This window comes from Lathamus discolor, chromosome 3 (assembly GCF_037157495.1).
Source record: "Lathamus discolor isolate bLatDis1 chromosome 3, bLatDis1.hap1, whole genome shotgun sequence".
Taxonomy (NCBI): domain Eukaryota; kingdom Metazoa; phylum Chordata; class Aves; order Psittaciformes; family Psittacidae; genus Lathamus; species Lathamus discolor.
Window position 1 is genome coordinate 102,646,169 of NC_088886.1, and position 17,157 is coordinate 102,663,325.

The 17,157-nt window shown below is 39.7% G+C and overlaps 1 protein-coding gene across 2 annotated transcripts in view; it reads right to left on the reverse strand.

The window, feature by feature from the left end:
• Positions 1 to 17,157, reverse strand: part of LOC136010136 (protein FAM13A-like) — a 66,968-nt gene that overhangs the window by 39,320 nt on the left and 10,491 nt on the right. The gene's annotated exons all lie outside the window — the stretch shown is intronic.

The window sequence follows — 17,157 nt, forward strand, 5'->3', positions numbered from 1 at the left end:
CTCATAATATAAAACCATATTGTAAACGGGCAATTAGAAAACATAAGCTAAGAGAAACAGGTTCCTGTTTCACCTGTGCTGCAAAGATACATTGGATCACATTTTTCCTGTGAGTTTGAAATTCATACTTCACAATTTTACTAAAATGATAGAGAGGGCTGAGTACAGGATTTTAAGAAGGAAAAGAATAATGCACAAAAAAAGAATGATTTAAGGCAGACAGTACTTTCCTCTTTTGCATTAGTCCCTGCAGCAGATTTTAGTATGCAAGACTACATTCTGAAATCCTTCTTAATTCTATCTCCCAGTCTAGGGAAAACAAGCAACAATAACCCAAGAATAAACAGGATCATTCATCTTTTCTTTGTGCTTATCTATGAAAATGTTATCTTTATACTGAAATAATATTCAGCAGAGGCATTCAAACTGAACGGACCTTTGAAGTGGCACCTCTTGAGAGAAAGCAATAGCATCAGATGGCATATATGCTCATTTCAGTTTAACAGGCAGAAACTATGGTACTATCACATTCACAGAGCTATTGGGGTTCAGTCCACCTAAGAAGTCATTGGGAAAGAGAGGTCCTCAGTCTCCACCATCAGCGTTGTCATGGTTTAAACCCAGTCAGCCGTAAACCACGCAGTCACTCTCTCACTCCTCCCCTTTTCTTCTCCCTGCTCCCAGAGGGATTGGAAGGAGAACTGAAAGAATGTAACTCCCGTGGGTTGAGATAAGAACAGTTTAGTAACTAAGGTATAACACAAATCACTGCCGCTACCACCAATAATAATAATGATAAGGGAAATAACAAGGGAAGAGAATATAACACCTCAACACCCACCCACCGATAACTCACCCCACCCTGCCTGACCGAGCACTGACCGATACCTAGTCCAACCCTCCAATGCACTAGCCCTTCCAGGTAACTCCGTTACATCCTGGGCATGACGTGCTGTGGTATGGAATACCTCTTTGGTTAGTTTGGGTCAGGTGTCCTGTCTCTGCTTCCTCCCTCGCTCCCCTCCTCCCTGGCAGAGCATGAACCTCAGGAAGTCCTTGGCCAGACCAAACATTTGAGCAGTAACTAAAAACATCGGTGTTATCAGCACTGCTCCTAGGCCGAAAGTCAAAACCACAGCGCTGCATCAGCTACTAAGAAGGAGAAAAAATGACTACTACTGCTGAACCCAGGACAAGTGTACATCAGGGAAGTACTAGATAGATGGATGCATGAGGGTGTAAGCTCAGCTGCATGTGACACAGCACTGGAGACTTTCCAGACACAAGTTCTCATTCAGTACACTCATTCAATGTAAGCATGCAAGACAAATTTTAAAGGGCATTATGAAAGCTGTGACATTGTAAATCTAATGCCATCTAAAGTCTCCATTACAGCCTTCTCCTGAAAAAATTGGTTTATCTATGACCACATATGACAATTCAGATGTCCTTATAGCTATTTTAATAAAAATTTGGTAGCAACTGATGTTAGAAATCCAATTATTACTGGGCAAGTTACCTCAGTCATCTTATGCTTTTTGATTCTGTCTTTTTATTTTAAGGAAATTGACAGCCAAAAAATTGAGAAAATAATATATTTCCATTTTGCAAGTTTTTAGAAGTAAATAAAGAAAAGATTATTTTCTGTAAGTTGCCATGTGGGATTCCAACTGCTCTTTTCTTTCATTTGACCTCCTCCCCAGAACTGAATATCTATCTGGTTGTAACTAGATTAAAATTAAGCCTTCTTTGAAATAAACTTCGGTATTTCTGTGTGTCAGCTTTCAAAGACAGGCAGAAACATTCAGTGTCTATTTATTTAAACTCCTGTCCATAATAAGACCTTGTTACTGTTGGCTCTTACCAAGCAAGCCTAGAGCATAAAGCATCTTTTGCCAAGAAACACTGAGATTCTTCCTTGTAGAGTAATTCCCAAGCTTCTGACTGTCTTGTTCCCACAGTGCTTCACTAGCTGAAAAGCTGAATAAAATTGGTTCTGTTTACATAAGAACAGATATTAATAGAGTCCATGCTCTTTTTTGTTGTATGCCATGCAAGGACATACAAAACAACCAATTTAGTCAACACATAGGTGAAACGCTTCTGCTAAGCAGCCACTGAAATGAGTAGGGTTAAGATAGAAAATAGAAATTTCACTGAGTATTGATTCTGGAGGCACAAGTGGGGAATAGAGACGGAAATCACATTGAAAGTAATTACTAGATCTGTATTTCAAGAATTTTAAAAGCTTAGCCCTACAAAGCCTACGTTCCACCCACATTTTATTTGTGTTATCTTCCATCTTGCTCAGTGTGTGCTAGAGGAAAACTATCTAGTGCAGTAAACAAAAAAAGTGATATAGAACACAACAGCAGATCTGCTGCTCCTAGCTGTGCACTTATTTCAAGGGAACTTTTGCCTGAGGTATGGATGAACCATTTCAGCAGTACCTCTGCTTATCCAAAACTATCTTCATGGTCAAGTTTCACACAACCTTTTCTTTGCCTACACTGAGGAACAAGGGAAGGAGAAGAAATCAAATCTTAAAGTCAGTTACAAGGTTTAATCTGTCCACTATTCACTAAGCAATGTGGCTCAAATCTCTCTCCCTGACTTCTACCAGCAGCATGCATGGCTTATCTTCCCTGCTCCCAGAAACAGCAAGGCATCCAACACAAACATCCCAGAGTAGCATTACATCTGGTCAGACAAACAAGAGGGAGGACACAAAGGACATAAAGGAGAAGCATCCCTACTTTTCTCTCACCTCTGCATAGTGTACAGGAGCAGGCTGTGAGTCAGTTTTCTCACAGAGGATGGGGAAGGTAAGGGAGAATGAACAATAGGTGCCTGAAGATAGATTTGGGCAAGGCGTGAGAAGCAAAGTACAATTCGTCTCTTTAAGTGCCTCTCTTCAACAAAGTGCTGTATTCTCTAACCAGAACCGCATGAGATAATGTGGTCCTAGAAATACCCTAAACATCCAGCATCTCTAAAGATGTCATGTGCCTATAGAACAGCCTACTGTCAATATACCATCAACTATAGGAACAGCCTAAAAATACTGTAAACTACAGAAATCCTAAGAAATTATGGCTTCTGTAAAAAACAAAGTAAAAAAAAGGCTTTTGCAATACATTCTGGAGTAGAGTGAAACAACCTGTTACTGGCACATCTCAGATTTTAATCTTCTCTCTTCACTAAGGCTGCTAGCAACTGTGTGTAACCAGTGTCAAGCCCACTATCTTCTCACACATTGGGTTGTCCAGTTGATAGGCATGGACTCTGTTCTGAATGTCTATGGAAACACTGCAGGCAGTGCTTTCTGTAAACAAAGTGCTGTCTCTGCCTGGAAAATAGCTCATGCAGACAGAAAACTTGGAAATACAGCAACTATCTGGCTTCTCAAAAATTACAATGAGCCAACAAACAATACTTTTTTTATATTCTAATCCAAATGAATCCCACCCCAAAGCAAGTGGTTTTAGAATATTTGAGGAAGTCCTACAGCACACACAGATTTTTAGAATATATATTGACATTCTGTAGGGCAGTCCAGGAAATGCAGCTTGAGCCAGAGTTGGCAGAGAAATCCAGCTCTCTTATAAATGCAAGCTCACAGAGCAGCTAAAAAGGAAAGCTGAGATGTTGTGGAAGAGATTACTGGAATTGCACTGCGGTGTGGCAAGGAGTGTAAAATGAATAGCTAATGAAAAAGGATCTGAGGAAAAAAAGAAAGAGCGTGAAGAAAAAAAAAACACCAAGTGCTGCAAAAGTGTCTTTATTCTTTCAGATTAATTCTTACAACATTGTAATAATTTCTTCTTTTTCTAATTGATCTTTTTTCTTGAAAGAGCTAAAAAGAAGTCCCAAAATTACCACACGAATACAGAGGGATACTAGCAGTAAGGCTGAGGCAAGAAAAGCTACCCTGGCTTACCTGACTTAATTACAAAGACTTTCATAGGGGACCATCAATGCATAATTCCAGTGATGTAGCACAAATGGAGAACAACAATAGGGGGGAAAAAAGTGAACTACATGAAAAACACTAGCACAAAGTGTCAGATTAAAGGATAGTTTAAAATTTTAAGTTATAATATATATATATTCAATCTGTCTTCAGATGTTCAGCATCTAAAACTTTTCTTAACGCGCATGAACATTCTAAAGTGATGTGTTAGTGAAATTCTTACTTTGCCCTGTTCGTCAGCAACAGCCTGACTGTCCATTTATGGGATGTCTCTAGTGCTTCCAGTGAGGATAGAGATAGATCTGTAGGCCAGCATTAGCACAAGTACAGAAACATCCCAGGTCCAAAAGCAACAGTGCACAGTGGGTGTTTTTCCTATTCTCCATCTCTTATCCACTAAGCACAAGCAAAGCAGAGCTGAGACAGAGGGCTTAACAGATAGAGGAGATGGAAATACATACACTGCTTGCTCTCTTCCTTCTGTTGTGACACATTTTCGCTCCTCTTTTTGTGCAAGAAGAGAACAGTGGGGATTGCTTTTTTTATTATGAAGTTCTGAATTTACACCCATTGAACACAGAAGAAAGTGATGTTAACCGATGTTCATCTTCACTGAAAGCAGAACAGCATCAGCAAGAACAGTGTATTTGTACAGACAGCATCATTGTGCTGAGAAGCAAGTGGGAAAACAAACCTCTGAGATTTGGTTGTACTGGTTGAATGAGACACATTCTCAGTCTGGTTTTGACAAGAACTTCCATCAAGGATATAATAAATGTTTCCCAGAGGAGCTTTATTGACCACGCTTGCGTGGAGCCATACTGGGTTTCTACTTTGGTGAACTGATATTTTCCACCTAAAACCAAGCCTGGCTGAAAAACTCTCCACCTTTGACCCACACTGATCAAGCAAAAAATCGTGTAGTAAAGAGCCCTGAGTCAGGACAAACTTACCAGAGTTTTTGGATAAGAAGTGTGCATTTTCATGTCTGCCTTTGCAGAGGTGAAGAAGTCTCAGGAAAAATTCGGCAAAGCTAAGGTAGTTCATGAATAATTTGACTTTTCTAAGAGAAAAAAAAAAAAGTCTCTAAGACTAATGACTTTTGCAGCTACTCTGATGGCATCAAAGATTGGAAAACAAATGCAGTGGCAGCAAACAGAAAAAGAATCTATCCCTCTGGTATCACTACATGTTACAGAAGAGTTTAACCAGCTGGTAAAGGAAAACTTGAAAAGGGATATGGAAACATGATATTAAAAAGATGCATACATCATATTGAACCATTAATTCAACTCATTCAGAAATGTGCTTGTGTCTGCTAGTGCTGTGGTTAATAGAAAGCATATGAAATTCAGAATGCAATTAAGTCTTGGAAGAAGCACAGTTGGAGGCTGTGGCAGTTTCTATAGCAACCTGAAAGGCTCAAGACTAGTAACAGGAGATTAACTTAAAGGCAAGATAAGTGCATAAATACAGCTCTCATTTACCATTTTCTCTGCTTCCAAATGGGCCATGTATTTTCAATTCAAACAATACAGAAATGCAGATGTCCAACTAACTAGGGCAAAAAAATAACCTTTAAAAACATTCTGTTAAAAAAAATTCTGACAATTTCACAGCTGGGGAATCATCCAAACTTCACTAATTAATACGATCAAAATGGAAAGCACTGAACTTGAATGCTGCCAGAAGATTAGAATGGGGCTTCAAGATAGGGAACATGGCAGTCATAACAAGAGTTTGCTGATGTCAATGCACTGCATGCTTCTGAACAAATCCTTTGACATATTTTTTCTGGATTACACTTCAGATAGGTTTTAAATCTTTGAAACAGCAAGAGCAAGATGCAGAAGAATTTTTGTAAGCACTACAAACCTTTTTTCCTTTCCTTTTTTTTTTCAATACCCTTTTCCATAAGAGAGACAACATTGAAGAAGCCTCATCCAGTATTTTCCTGGCAGTTAAGATCTTTTATTCAAAGGTTTAGCTGCGACCGCTGTCGCCCTTTTGAACTCCTGTCCACCTGACATACAAATCTTAAAAAAGTACATGAGATTCCCTGGCCACATCCTCAGACCAGCCAGTTGCTCTGAACTTGTTCTACTTCATCATTTAAAAAACAACTGATAAATACGTAAGACATTCAGAAACATGTATAAACATAACCATGTATGTAAACAAACATGTAGTGACAACACTACCACAGGTACTGAAAGCAGTTTCATCAACTAAAGAGCTAGTCCAAACTAATTTTCTCTATCCAGCCTGCAAGTAATGTGGAGCTAGCACTAGTACTCCTGCACAGCACTGGATTGTCCTGCACAGCATATGTTAGTATCACACTAGTGAAAGAAAAATAACACTATCTCTATTTTACTGCTCATTGGTGAAGTAACCAAGTGCGTATTAATTCTCAATATGTTCCAAGGATTACTGTGGAATAACTGCCTTGGATAACACAAACCTCTTGGGTTTACCCAATTGTGCCTTCAAACCCTCATGTGGTTTTACTTACACAGTGAGCTTTTTTGAACGGAATTTGTTGACTTCCTGCCTATTTAAGGAAAAAATGCAGACACCCCGTAAAAATTTCAAGAAGTCACCGTTATCTAATTCAAAACATTTGCTACAGTTCCCTGAAGATATTCCAACCTGCCCATGATAATATCTAAGCACCACCTAGAGTAATGAGGCTGGCGTAGCATTACTTCCAACGGAATGTGTTCTCTGTTTCTGCTGTGGTGGGAGGTTGCCTGTTGCATGTATAGAGCACAAGAAAACGATAAGCTGATATTTTTTTGTCAAGGGCATGATGCATTCTCTGCCATAAGTTGAATATTTCAACTTGTGAGATGCCTTGAAATTACTCTGGTTCAGGAATAGTATTCTCTTCTCCACAAGATCATTCCAGAGTCAAAAAGCAGCTATCCCCAGGGAGGTCCACCATACAGCTGTTTGGGAGCTGCACAAATCAGAGCTGTGCCACTAAAAAGGTTATTCGTGTATTACCTTTTTTAGGGAAAACATAAAGACCTTGTAGCAGTTTCCAGAATAACTGTTTTGTTCTAAGAGTCACAGCAGGGTGAGTTGAGGACATCAGTCTCAACTTCTTCATTAAAGTGATAGGTGAGTTGATAACAAAGAACTTATTATTCTATTTTGCACTAGTAATTTTTTACTCCCTTTTCAACTAATTGAAAAGCCATAATTAAAAACCATGCAGGGATAGCAGCAGCCTTTCAACTCTGAAGTTAATTTTGATTAAAAAAGAAATCCCATGCTATATAAAATTTTCAAAGAGGGGAACTTTACATACTGTGGAATCTATTAAGTGGGAAGAAGTTGAAGGGATCCATCATTCCCCTCAGTATTTTTCAGAGCTGACCTGTCCTTTAATTGCAGTTACTGTACTCTTCTTTGAAGAGTTTCTTTTTCTATTCTAGAGAGGCTGTAGCAGTGCCAAGATTCTCAAGAGAGACAGCTTAATAATATAAAAAATGCCGCCCTTCTCTTCTGCACACAAAGATTTTTATATTTTTTCTTTGATTATGACTTGATATGAACTTTTCTCTTTTAAAGAAATAAAGGAGGCTTCACTGGAGGAAAATGCAGCAACCACACTTAGAAATATGTATCTCAGATATTAGCAAAGGGTTTAAAAACAGAAATGAGAGCAAAGCTTTGCAAAGTTGATCAGTTTTCATTTGGAGTTTTGTTTCTTCATTTGTTAAAAATTATTGTTTATGGGAGCCTTAAGCAGTTTCCAGAAACAGCATGTCTGTGGATTTTGAGCATACAAATGAATTAATATCTTCCCTGATTTGCTATAGACTTTAGAAATAAAAAGATTTCATGAAGAATGAAAATTACATGCATCTGGATTTGCTATAGACATTGGAAACAATTAGACTTTATAAGGAATGACATTTAGATCTGCATTGAGATTTCATCTACTTCTGCTCTCTATGGTCAGACAGTACAATAACTTTTTTACCGCATGAACACAGGGGATAAGAAACGCTGGAAAAGAGGTCATAAGATCACAGAACGGTTTGGGTTGGAAAGCACCTTAAGATCATTTAGTTCCAACCCCACCGCCATGGGCAGTGATGCCTCACTATAGACCATGTCCTTCCAGTATCTGAAGGGGGCCTATAGGGATGCTGGGGAGGGACCTTCGTCAGGGACTGTAGTGACAGGACAAGGGGTAACGGGTTCAAACTTAAACGGGAAGTTTAGATTGGATATAAGGAGGAAATTCTTTCCTGTTAGGGTGGTGAGACACTGGAATCGGTTGCCCAGGGAGGTTGTGAGTGCTCCATCCCCGGCAGTGTTCAAGGCCAGGTTGGACGTAGCCTTGGGTGAGATAGCTTAATGTGGGGGGTTGGAACGAGATGATCTTAAGATCCTTTCCAACCCGAACTATTCTATGATTCTATTCTATGTCACCCAAGGCCCTGTCCAGCCTGGCCTTGAACACTGACAGGGATGGGACATCCACAGCTTCTTTGGGCAACCCATTCCAGTGCCTCACCACCCACACAGTAAAGAACTTCTTCCTTATATCCAATCTGAAGTTCCTCTGTTTAAGTTTAAACCCATTACCCCTTGGCCTGTTGCTGCAGTCCCTGATGAAGAGTCTGTCCCCAGCGTCCTTGTAGGCTCCCTTCAGGTACTGGATGCATGGAGACCACATAGCAGCCTACTCTTCTCCAGGCTGAACAGCCCCAACTATCTCAGACTGTCTTCATGCAGGAGGTGCACCAGCCCCCTTATCATCCTTGTGAGCCTCCTTTGGACTTGATCCAACAGTTCCATGTCCTTCCTATGTTAGGGACACCAAAACTGTGCACAATACTCCAAGTGAGGTCTCACAAGAGCAGAGTAGAGGGGCAGAATCACCTCTTTCAACCTGCTGGTCAAATGCAACCCAGCATACGGTTGGTTTCTGGCCTGTGAGAACACACTGAAGCCAGCTCATGTTCAATTTCTCATCGACCAACACCCCCAAGTCCTTCTCCACAGGGCTGCTCTGAAACTCTTCTCCACCCGACTTGTAGCTGTGCCTGGGATTGCCCCGACCCAGGTGTAGGACCTAGCACTTGGCTTGGTTAAACTTCATGAGGATGGCATCAGCCCACCTCACAAGCATGTCAAGGTCCCTCAGGATGGCATTCCTTCCCACAAGCGTGACGACTACACCCTGTCAACGCTATTTTCTGCTGCTAATAACTAAATCACACTCCAGGCAGATCCAGAAAGAGATTTTGGTTTAAGTTGACATGTTTTTTGCCTGCAACAACAAAGTTGCTAGAGAAATCTTTATTCTACAGCTTGCAAGAAGAAAAGACTATTTTCTTTGTAACACGGAAATTACTAAGGGCAGGTGAAGAGAAAGGCATGTACAGCTCACTGATTATCTAGAATACAGCAGCTTGCTGGTCTGCCACAAGCTGCTTAAACTTCTAACATGAACCATGCTTAGTGGTTGCAAAGGGTAATTGAATAGATATAGCTCCTTACTCCACAGCCCACCTAATATTAATTTTTAACACAGCTCATCTTCTTTTCCCACCTCCCACCCCAACCAGCACTTCAGTTAAGCATGGAAATCATTATGGAATATAAGTGACCAGCAAAACTGCTTGAGTTTGCCTAGACTAAACATAAAGGACATGAAAACAAGAGTTGGAAGAAAAGTAAAGCGTCAGATATTTAATCGAGGAAATATTCTGTTCATCCATCATTCCTTGCAATTAAACAGTAGATGGCCTGGTATACTTTCCTAGTGAAAAAATGCAAAAAACCACCCATATTTTTAGAATGGTTTTGAGTTACAGCATGCTACATATTTCCTATTTAGGCTGATTGTTTATTATTGCAGCATGGCCTTCCTGTACTGACCAATGAAAAAGATAGTGAAGCTCAAAGCTATTCACGTAATTTCCAGACAGCTTGAAAATAAATTAGAAAGAACTAAAATAATATCAGATAAAGAGTTATAAATCATTATTTCTACACTTGATCTCCACCACAACTCCATGAAAATACTAAAGTCATTGTGTAGACACTCTGTGGGAGCAATTCCAGGCACAGCTACAGGTTGGACAGAGAAGAGATTCAGAGCAGCTCTGTGGAGAGGGACGTGGGGTGTTGGCCAATGAGAAAATGAACATGAGCCGGCTTCAGTGTGCTCTCACAGCCCAGAAAGCCAACCGTATCCTGGGCTGCATCAAAAGAAGCCTGACCAGCCGGTCGAAGGAGGTGATCCTGTCCTTCTACCCTGCTCTTGTGAGACCTCACCTGGAGTATTGTGTGCAGTTCTGGTGTCCTCAACATACAAAGGACATGGAACTGTTGGAACAAGTCCAGAGGAGGGCCACGAGGATGATCAGGGGACTGGAGCACCTCCTGTGTGAAGACAGGCTGAGAAAGTTGGGGCTGTTCAGCCTGCAGAAGAGAAGGCTGCGTGGAGACCTCATAGCAGCCTTCCAGTATCTGAAGGGGGCCTATAAGGATGCTGGGGAGGGACTCTTCATTAGGGACTGTAGTGATAGGACAAAGGGTAATGGGTTAAAACTTAAACAGGGGAAGTTTAGATTGGATATAAGGAAGAAATTCTTTACTGTGAGGGTGGTGAGGCACTGGAATGGGTTGCCCAGGGAAGTTGTGAATGCTTCATCCCTGGCAGTTGTTCAAGGCCAGGTTGGACAGAGCCTTGGGTGGGATGGTTTAGTGTGAGGTGTCCCTGCCCTTGGCAGGGGGGTTGGAACTAGATGATCTTAAGGTCCTTTCCAACCCTAACTATTCTATAGTTCTATAATAGTGACTAAAAAGCTTCTCTCCTTAATTTTTTTTTAATAATTTTTTTTCTTCCAATATAGTCCCAAACATCTTAATGTCTTGAGTGAGGTTAAAAAGACAATAAATAAAACACACAAAAATCCTAAAGCTAAAGAACTCCTCTTGTCATATCCTGTCCTTCTCTACTTCCACCCACATCTTGAAAATGGTAAAGCTACCTTGCATCGCTTTATCATTCCCCTGCCTACAGCATTTACACAGGGATGGATCAGCTTTTTCCTGACCCAATACCCAGGTCCCTGTCTTGTCTATGCCAGGCAGAGATCCCAGCAATCCTCATTTGGCAAACCTCTGCATCAATTGCCCACCCCACAGGCAAGATGGAGGGGAAATTAGTTTTAACCTGTGGATTTGGCTCCCCAGACGTGGATAATGCCATGAGGAGTCTCCAGAAGAACTTGAAAGGTGAGCCCCTCCTGCAGCTCTCACATGAAGCACAGCAACTCCCAGGCAAAGGTTCAGCTGCGTACTGAAAGCAATGCTGGATCAAATAACATCAGTCCCTCAAGCATTTCCTTGTCCTAACAGCTTACAGAAAAATTCAGTCGTACAATCATGGAATGGCTCGGGTTAGAAGGGACCTTAAAGATCATTTGGTTCCAATCTCCATACCATGGGCAGGGACACTTTCTACAACACCAGGTTGCCCAAAGCCCTGTCCAACCTGGCCTAGAACACTTAGCATGATCATCTCCACGCTCAGCTGAGTACCCCACCATTTGGCAGAACAGCTTAGACCTCGACTATTTCTTTAATAGCCAGAATCCCCATATGCACATCTGTAGTCCTATGGTAACAGGGGAACATCTAATTAAAGCAGATGGTCAGTGAAAATTCAAAGGTCAGAACCAAGGTTGTTGACAGAACCTCAGCTTCAAGCACACATCTAAGTTATCAGCCCCACAAGCCAACCCATATATGCAAAGCTAAACTGCAGTAATGTTTGTTTAAATTAAAAATGGTCTTTGAACTGACTAGAAATGCATTTGGAAAAAAAGCATATATGGAGTATGAAGGTGTTGTGTTTAGTTACTCTTATTAAAACTTTCTTAAACATCATGTTGTTTTTTCCATAACACTTTCACAGGCTTTTTTTCACTTATTCCTCCCAATTTTTTCCACAAATATTTCCTTTGCCTTTTGTTTTTTTTAATACATATTTTTTAAAGTATCAGTAAATCAGGGCATCTTGGACTAAATTTTTGCAACCATGAACCCTGGGGAACAGGTGTAGCACGCAAATTCACCATACATTTCCTTTCATTTCTAATGGTTTTAGCTCAATCCATTTTTATTTTTATTACAGGCATATTTCACCCCTTTCCTTTTTCATAGCAAAATAAAAAGCTACCCACTATTTAGTTTGATAGTTCTGGAAAGTATTTAGCAGAAATGCTGACTCATGAATATGCATTTCCTTTTTACTTGAAACAAAGAAATAAAATTCTGCAGACTCTGCTCTACAGCAAAACCCCAAATAAACTGGAGGAAAGTGAAGCTGTAACAAGCCTTCAGGATTCAGCCAAGCCTTTCTGCATGCAACTGCAAAAAGTACTACACTTATTCTTCTCTCAATTTATGTTAAGTTCTTAAGGATGTTTGCATATTTGTTAGAATAGGTAAAATAAACTAAAGAGGAGCAAAGCAGTCTAGGAATTGCCTGGGGCGGGGGGGGGGGGGGTAGGAGAGGCAGCTTGAGGGGAATCTGTGCATTCAGAACATGCCTAGTAAATTCAGTGTTGCGCAGCTCTGCAACTAAGTATAACTAAATGAACTACAATATACTACAGTTACACGAAAAATGGAATCTTCTTATTTCAACTTTTTTTTCTGACAGTGAAATGTGTTTTTCGCATTGTATTTTACTCAACATTTCTTGCCTGCTTTTCTGAATACATTTCCCACTCCCACCTCTAAACCCTGCATGAAATGAAAAACCACTAAGGGTTTAAAATAATAACCTTCTTTTTCCGCCACTACTATTACAGCCAATGACAAGTAAAAAGGCTGAAGTATTTTGATGCTTATATAACACAAGCCTTTCAGTAAAATACTTCTAATTTCCCAAAGAACGATTTTCCTATCAAAGACTTCACTTCTGACATTGTTTTTTTCAAAAAGCCCTGCTCATCAGTAAACAAATCAAACTGCTCATGCACGCTAAAGGAAAGAAACACAAAAGAGGTATGGGGTTTTCTTGGTGGTCCTGCTGTGGTACAGAAGGTGACACAAGCAGAAAATACAAAAGGCTTGCATTTCATAATGGTTTGGAGATAAGTTCATACCCTTCCTTCATGCCTCTCTGATATCAGTTCATTATCTGAGGAAGGAACAGGCTGATGTTCCGATACATTACAAAAATAGAAATTAAATACCCAATTTGAAGATAGGTACTCAGAACATGTTAGATTTCAAGCTCTGAAATGAGAGAAAACAATGCTGACACCAAGTGGAAGAAAATGCTTCTGGCTCCATCCTATTGCAGCCATGAGACACATGAAAACCCCAGAGCTGCGAGTCTTAGGTTTAGGTGTTGTGGTGAATTTTTTAAACATCAGAGGAGGACCACACAGATCCTCTGAAAGCAGAAATCTGTGTACTCCTAATGTGTAAACTAGCCAATTAATTATAATTCTCTTCCTTGTAGTGTGGCTGATCTTAGTAAGCAGAGCAACTGGCTGCTGCTCTGAAAAAGTCGGGTATTATTCTCCTTCACAAATGGCAGATAAAAGTCCTTAATCTGTAACCTATATAATTCAGGGGGCCTGCCTGGCTATGACAGGAAGTTTTGATATGCCCTGTTCACCGAAAAACTAAAAATGGGCATTCAGAGACTAAGAAGTAACAAAGATGAGTCTCCACTGATTTGGTTTCTGTACAGCCTGCAAAACACATTTTCCAAGCCAGAAAAGGCCTGTATCAGTGACCAGTTTGAGAACAAACTTCCCCTCTCACACACTTTTTATCATTATTGAATAACAGTCAGCGATCAGTGTAATTAGCCAGTGTGCTTGCCTGAATTCTGTATTTGTATTACTGATTGCAGTAAAAAAACTCAGGATTTCAGTTTGACCAGCTCCCCTCTTCTGCGCTCAAGCTGCTTGTTACAGTAAAACACAGAAGGCTCTGTGTTTTATGTCACATAGAGCACACTCTCTCCTGCCAATATGCCCTCCTCTTGTAAGCCTTCCCCAGAGAAAAAAGTAAATTACAAAAATATACACATTGAAGGGAGAAGGGAGAGAAAAGAGCAGGGAGCAGCAAACTCCACTAGCTCATAGAAAGGGGTTGAAGTCCCTGCCTACACTACAGTAGTTTTTATCAAATTCTATACCTATAGTCAGTAAAATATTCTGTGCTGCTTACCCAGACAAAAAAAATAAACATAAAAATAAATCCTAACAATCTATTGCCGACAGTTTTTGTGGCACGTAGGTCCTATTTTGATCTTCAATGTATGGCATTTTTTTATCTGGTCTTCTGGTTTGGGCAGTACTCAAATATAAAATTAAAACTTACTATTTAATAAACCCATGTATTTTTGTGGAATGGGAAGTAATATGAAGAAGCCTTTCTATAATGTAACAGAAATATTGACAAATCTCCTGGCACTTCACATGGTATACACAGGATTTGCTATGTTCACATCTAAATCCACCTGAAAGTTATCATTTCTGAGCAAAGAATTTACATGAAAGAAAATAATGAAGACCTATGCCAGTTTAAATTCAGGGAAAACTGTTAATAGCAACAAAAAGGAATTGGAACTATATTCCATTATCCAAGAAAAATTATTTTGACAAGACAGTTTCATCTAGCCTGGAAATTTCAGTTTAGCAGATCATAAGATAACGTCTGTTTGGTTGTTCATTCATTGTGAAAGGTTTCAGCTAATTCCACAAGCACAGAATTATCAAAGGAAAATATCAGTTAAATTATTGTTGTCCTCCAAATTGAGGACAGCTCGTAGTTCTTTATTACGGCAACTTCAGATGAGAGAAAAGCACCACATCTTTTTCACAGAACGGGGTTAATGCCAAAATGCCCATTTCCTCTCTCAAAAAGGCTAAAAACCAGAAATTAACAAACCTCTCCAGACCGCAAAAGCCTTCCCAACAAAACCATAATTTGAGTAGATAAAGTCTTCATGACATATTTAGTTTCACTGTTACAACCAACTCCAAACCACACTTCAGTTTCAGAAATTCATTCTGAGGTGTCTGTGGTCAGCCTGCAGGTTTAGGATACTGTCCAGCTCTCATTCCAGAGTCTGCTGGATCTCTGCAATCACTTTATAATGGGGTTCCATGACTGTATGGAGCAGCTGCATGAGATCCAATCAATAGGCAGTCCCTGCAGCCTTGCTGTTATATAATGAAGTGTGCATAAAAAGGACACAGGAACAAAAACAACAACAAAAACAAAACCAAACAAGAAATGAGACTCATTTCCTCAGGGTGTAGGCTTTTCTTCTAATGAATCCCACGCTTTAATGGAAATATATGCACTGGCTTGAGTGTACCCACAAAGGCATGCTTCTGTTTGTTTGCAAGACAAAGGTAGTGTGCATAATTCAGGAATGATTTATTATGGCTTCTACACAAAAAGGAGATATGAAAAAACACACTCTTAGACTAGAAGCAAAAAAAGTTCCATAGTCAACTTTTACCTAGAACGTAAGATTCAGCAATGATGAGGGCAAACAACATGACAAATTGCTACTAGCAAGGTTTGGTTCATAATTTAATTAGACTATAAAAGTTAAGCTAATCTTGTACACATCCATCACAGCTAGTGATATGCTTCAAGTTAAACACAGTTATCTAAGAGAAGCCTCAGGTCAAAACAAACATCACAGTGTCTAACTTCTTTCTGAAGAATGATTTAAGCCAAACAGGAAAATCAGTTTAGTACCAGTGCAGTTTGCAAGCTAATTAATTAGGTTAAAAAAGAAAAAAATATAGCCCAACAACAACAGAAAAAAAAATAAAAAAATCACAGGAATTAAGTAGTCCAAATGTTAGTATCTGTGTAAATGCTTTAAGATATTTCATGAGAAACAGCCAGTAAAAGCAAGTTTAACTTCCAGGAAGCAACAAGGGATCTGAGCCAGGTTTGCCATTTTACTTTTTGCTTGCTTTGCTGGAACTAGAACATGCACTTTTAACATGTTTAGTTTGTAAACCTAACTTTGATGTTTCCAGTTTAATAGACTTTGAGCAACTGTTATGTTACGAAAGATGAAGGGTACCTATCCAATGTGCTGGGTTTCCTGCCAGAAATTACAAAAACAAGATCAACCACAGAATACTGAATTCCCTTCTCACCCACAGATGGGATTTCTTTCATAAGCTTACCTCAGAGCAGGAGAGTGCCTCATGTCTATGCCTTGTCTGAGGTTTTATTAAAGAACTTGAAAGGACCTTTTCAGCAGAATTCTTTCCCACATCACCACAATCCCAGACAGACTGTGACATTTTACAGAATTGCAGGGAGTGAATTTGCTTCTAAAACAAAAGCACTGCAATAGGAAGCCAGGTTTTCTGCCTTCTCTAATACCTTTCCAATTTTCTTTAACTGCCAATGCTGTTTCTAATTTTGCAGGCAGAAGCAGATACAATAGGATAGCTAATACTTTGTCCTTGCGTGCTCATTTGAGTACAAATTGCAGGAATGCTCAAAGGTTGCAGTGACATGGGACACCTTCAGAGAGTAAGGTTTATGCTCCAACACTGTGCTTGTGTAAAACAACCCTAGATTTAGATTTTGGGCCATGTCCTGTGACACAGCAAGACTGTTTCAGGAACAACCTTGTATCAGTGCATTTTGTTCTCTGTACCTACAGCTGTACAGGATTTATTTCAAAAGAGTTTCCAAGGAGCATTACAATCTTAATATTCAGTTTAAGGTATGTAATATGCTCTAAATACCAAATTTGCCTTTGTATTAGAAGTCTGCTGGTTTTCCTTAACACAGATACTTGAAGAAGGAAGATAGGAAATCAAGGAGTCGCAAACATGAGCAACATGATCTACAGTTACATGCAATGCAAATCTCTTTCATAATCCTTCACTTGATTTGGCATACTGCTATCAATCTAGTCACGAACCACAAGGATGTGCGGTAACCGCATGGTGCAGTATTAAACTGCAAGCTTTGCTACAACATTTCCTTCGTGTCTTTTTCTAAAAATCAAGTTCAATTTAGGCAGCAATGATACATCAGATCACAAACTGAAAACAAGACTTATACCAACCCTATTCCTAAACCAGCATTTTTCTTCCTATCATATTTCTTCCACCAGGAGGTTTTTGACAAAA